The sequence below is a fragment of the Adiantum capillus-veneris genome, chromosome 5 (genome assembly GCF_014529385.1).
Source record: "Adiantum capillus-veneris isolate H3 chromosome 5, ASM1452938v2, whole genome shotgun sequence".
Lineage (NCBI taxonomy): Eukaryota > Viridiplantae > Streptophyta > Polypodiopsida > Polypodiales > Pteridaceae > Adiantum > Adiantum capillus-veneris.
The window spans coordinates 157,441,469-157,446,639 of NC_140935.1; the positions used below are offsets into that span (position 1 = coordinate 157,441,469).

A 5,171-nucleotide genomic window follows, 5' to 3' on the forward strand; every position below is an offset into this window, starting at 1 on the left:
GTTTCACACTTCTCTTCTTGTTTGTGGTTGGTTATCTTCTTGTTGTTCATATGTACACAATAAATTGTTATAATTTTAGTTTGTGGTTCTCTACATAATTGTTATAATTTCGATTTTTGGTTATCTACTATGCTCATTATAGACTTGTATCCCTCAAGCATAGAGGAATGGAAAGCAGTGGAGTGTGTAATAGATATTTTAGATGTCTGGCATGGATCCATTGGTGAAGAGATTTACAAAAGGAAAACACATAGTTCTCTGGTAGAAAAGGGACATTCTTTTATGATCATTTTTATGTCCCACCAAAATATATGAAGGGTTGGACACTGTCACCAACGTTGCACTGCCTAGTTTCACAAGTGGAGAGTGACCATTGCCAAGCTCAATAACAAGTGAAAGATATAGGTGCAAGACCTTTTAAGAGATCCAAATTTTTCTAAAGGCCAACATTGCAAGCAAGTTGAGCAGAGTTTCAATGTTTATGCCCATCATTGTCTTTGTGGATTTCTTTGTGCAAAGCTTGATCTGAATGATGTCAATTAAGTGCTTAGACAATGAAGATGTGTTAGAATTTTTGGATGAGGGTTGGAGTCAAAAAACAATGAATGCATCCTTTGCAAAGTCCTATCTGGATCCATTAAGAGTAAACAATGAAGATGTGTTAGAATTTTTGGATGAGGGTTGGAGTCAAAAAACAATGAATGCATCCTTTGCAAAGTGCTATCTGGATCCATCCAAAACTTCATTATTTCTTTTTTTTTTAGTCGATGGTATCATGTGGGTGGGTGGGTGGGTGTGTGTGTGTGGGGGGGGGGGGGGGGGGGGGGGGGGGGGGGGGGGGGGGGGGGGGGGGGTTGGCAACATTGAAGATAAAAACCAAGTGCTCATTGTACCAAGTGAGACATGACTTACACAATGAGGAGATAGGTTTACCTTTAACTTTTGCTTTTTAGATAGCTGGAAAGAAGGTATGTAGACAATATTTTATTTTCTCATGGAGAAATTTTTGTGTGACCTATTCTTACTTTCCCTATTTTTCAATATGGATTGTAGGTCTCAAGGAGGATTGAGAAGAAATTTTTATGCCAAGAAGTGCCAGAAGGAATATTACATCTTCTTCCAAGCTAAAGCTTGTTAAAGCCTATGAAAATTGTATCAAACTGGAATTTTGTATAAATGTGGTTGTCTCTTCTTGTAGCAGAATGACATTTTGTACATTTCCATATCAATGACAAATGACATTTTGGTTCAGATATCTTATCTTGTTTGATTAGATGTTTTGTTTTATATCTTATTTGTTTTTTATTGTTTAGATGTATTGTTTGATGTCAATGTCATCAATATCGTATGCCTTCACAACACTATAAATAGACCAACCTGGTTTAGGTTTGTCACCCTTTCTCCTCTTCCTCTTTCTGTGAGCAATAGGTCAAGAGATATGGGTAAGGCTTCTGGCTCCTCTTCCTCATTTCCCATGAGCAAGAAGGAGAAGAGAAAAGACCATGATAAGGAAGAGGTGAAAGAGAATGAAGATAAGGAGGAGGTGAAAGAGAAGGAAGACCCTAAGCCGGTATTCGCTATCTTCACATACTTGAAAGAACTCCCATCATGGCTGGTAGATTTCCTAGGCCCTTTTGGGGTAGGTTTGGAGGATGGCATGGATTATGGATTGGCCTTGACATTTTGCTTTCGACACAATTGGACTATGAAAACATGTAGAGTCAAATGTCACAATTGCAACAAAAATTGAAAGACTTTATTGGGAGCTACACGAGAAATGGAGCTAGTGAAAGTTATAAAATTTACATCATACTCTCAAGGAGAGAATTTGTAATGTTTTCTCTTTACAAAAAAAATGAGCATGTAATTTTTTCTCTTTACAAGATGTTCTCAAGTAGATAGTATGTATAGAGTATGTCAGGTAGAATATATACTACTTTGCTATTTACAAAATTTTGCTTCACAAAACACTTTTGGGGGTTTTGGGAGTTGTAGGACTCTTTCTTGTGCTAGCTTCCTCTGTTTTCCTTGGGCTCTTCCTTGGTGTTTTGGGCTCTTCTCTTGTCTGCTTGCCTGAGTCCTTAGGCTCTGTCTCATTGGGATTCTTCTACTCCTCCTTAGGTATGTTTCGTTAGGTGTTTCCTCCTTGGGACTCTTTTGCTACTCTTTGGCATGTGTTTGTGATTTTTTGGGGGCAATAGGCTTCTTTTCCTTCTTTGGAACCTCTTTCGGCTTGTCTTCCTTGTTTGGCTTCTCTTCTTTTAGAACCTCTACCTTTGCTCTTTTGAGTGGATCCCCTTGACCTCTGTGGTGTCTGGCCTCTTCCTTTGGCTTCTTTGGCCCTTTGGGGGCTTGGGTGCTGTGGGTAGTGCTATTTGGGCACCTTACCCACAAATCATAGTTGTCAGTGTAGCAATTCCTATTAATCTAGAAATTTAAGAAAGATTAGTGTGTTAGCTTATCGTAATAGCAATATCTTTCCCTATTTATATTATCAAATTCTTGTTACCATATACATGTGGTAGTGATGTGTGTGAACACACTTAGGACCGCCGGGGCATTTTTCCCTCACTAGGAGGTTTTTTCCCCCGTGCATTGTATATACACCCATAATTCTAGGGCTATCTATCTTTCTATTACACGCTAAGTAAAACACTCTTCGTCTTCTCCAAGCTGTGTGTGTTTCCATGCAACCCTAATTCCAACAATGCTTACCCTAATAGTCTTTTTTGGGTTGCAGTATGTATAGTCAACCACTAGCTTTGCATTTGTTATCACTCTCCATCCACATGAGAAAGCCTCCTCTTGTAATGGTGGCTACACAAACAGAAGGGGGAAAATAAATACACAATTTTAAACTCAAACTACTTACAACCTAACAGAACCATACCTTCACATTTAAAATTTTCATGTCATCATGAGCTTTGTGATAGGAGGAAATTGCTCAATTGTTTCTATCAGTCTTGAGGTCGCCCTATTTAGAAAGATCCAAAGCATTGTTACAAAATAATTGAAAGTGGCAGGACTGGGTAAAGTATTGGACAGTTACACTTACAACCTATCCATTCCATAGTGGCCCTCAAGAGAGCTCAATATGAAAAATGTTTTATCATTGCTATCAATTGCTATAAGGCTCTAGTGAGAGCTATGGCAAGATCATTGGACATTGTCAAAAGCTTCCAAGATGAAAATTTGAAAATGTGATAGGGTTGCACTAGAACATACCTGTCATGGTAGGGGAAGAGAAGGAGTTCACAAGTTCCAAAATCTATATTGGATAGCTAGTTCCTTATGTCAAAATTAATTCTCAAATAGTGAGAGATGGTTGGGTCAACCATGTCCACTTTCTGTTGGACATCTAACTTATATTCATGCATCAATAATCTACAAAGAAATTCAAAAAACAATTTTTCATAATGAATAATCTACAAAAACACATATAGAATGTTGATGGTTAAGCAAACATCAAGGATGAAAGAATAATACAATCATTGATCTCTCTTTGCCAATCGTTGAGGATTTCAACACAATCAACATCCAGGGTAATATAATCTGCTCTTTGAGGAAGGTCAACCTCTAAGAAAGTAGTCACCAAGAAGCCTATGGAATTGACACATCTCAGCAATGAAGGGAGTTGAGCTTCAATCTCCTTGAGTTCATTTGTTTTGAGCTCCTCTCTATGAACTTTGGGATCTTCCATAACATCATCCTCTATTATCTCCTCAACCAACATTCAAGGCTCTTTTGCCTTTCTTGATAGGGACATGTAGAGAATGTTGAAGGATTTTCATCTTGAAGAGGTACTGGTTCAAGAATTTTGCTGAATTTGTACCTTAATCTCTCATGATAATCATATCCTTGTCCATAAGTGTGACCCTATGAGAGTGGGTTGCACATATGTATGCATCTTGCAAGAGATCAATTAAAATGTCTTCAGTAGCCTCCTACATACATACCAAGGCAGCTCTTGTCCATCTCATATCAATCTTAAACTACTCTGCTATTTGCCTATAGACCCTTTGGAAAGGAAGCCTAGGAATTGCAATTTTCAGAGCCTCCTGTGCTCTCCTTATCTCCCTCGAGCATCTCAGCTTTTGAGAGAATCTCCTTTTCTTTATAGGTGGGAGTTTCATACAAACTCCCTTTTTGGCCTATTGCGTGAAGGATGTACCTCCCTTATCTCCTTGTGATCTCTCACCTTTGTACACCTTTGATCTCTCACCTTTGTCCCCGTTTGAGATCTCACCTTTGTTTCTTGGTTTGAAATCAGCTGGTGTTCCCTTGACATCTCTTGGTTTGACATTTTCTCTAGGAACCTTCCTTGCAATTTCTTTGGTCCTTGCCATATCTATAGATTAGACCTAAAAGGAGAAAAAATTATGGACATAGAGTCACTATAGTTTTTATTCAACAAACTATCTTATACCTCTTCATTAACTTCAAATGGACACATTCTAACACTATTGCACCAAAAATAAGACTCGTGTCTTCTCTATGCAAAAATAGTGTAGCCGGACATTACACTATTTTCACATTGAGAGCTCAACGAAAGTTTTAAAAGTATCTCTAATGAATATATAAAGACATAGAGATACATTGATTTTCCTTGACACACTACGTTAACCTTCTTATTAAGTTCAAAAGTACACAATCTAGAAGATGAAGATTGTGCCCCCTCTATGCAAAAATAGTGTAGCCGGACCAATGTCCGACTACTCTATTTTTGCATAGAGAGGACACTACCAAAAAATATCAAACAAAAACACTCATGTCGTCTCTACGTGATAATAGTATAGTCTGACTACTATATTTTTTCATAGAGAGAACACTAACAAAAAATGTAAAAATAGTACACGTGTGTCATCTCTATGTGAAATTAGTGTAGTTAGCCATACGTCCGGCTACACTATTTTCGCATAAGGAAGACACATCTTAAAAAAATAAATCAAAATAGCTCTTAAGTCATCCCTATGCAAAAACAGTGTAGTCAGGACTACACTGTCTTTGCATAGCGACAACATAGTGTGAGTTTACCAACATTTCTATGAAAAGAATTAATATTATAACGGATTACCTTATAATGAGAATCCAACTATTTGAATTGAAGAATCAAGGAGAAATTTGAAGAAAATGTGAAGGTTCAGTTGAAATCAAATATGTGAAGTGAGAGA

General features: G+C 37.6%; 1 pseudogene; it reads right to left on the reverse strand.

Annotated features, from left to right (window-relative positions):
* Window positions 1–1,960: 1,960 nt before the first annotated feature.
* LOC147458381 (uncharacterized) lies at window positions 1,961–3,733 on the reverse strand (annotated as a pseudogene).
* Between the last annotated feature and the right edge of the window lie 1,438 nt (window positions 3,734–5,171).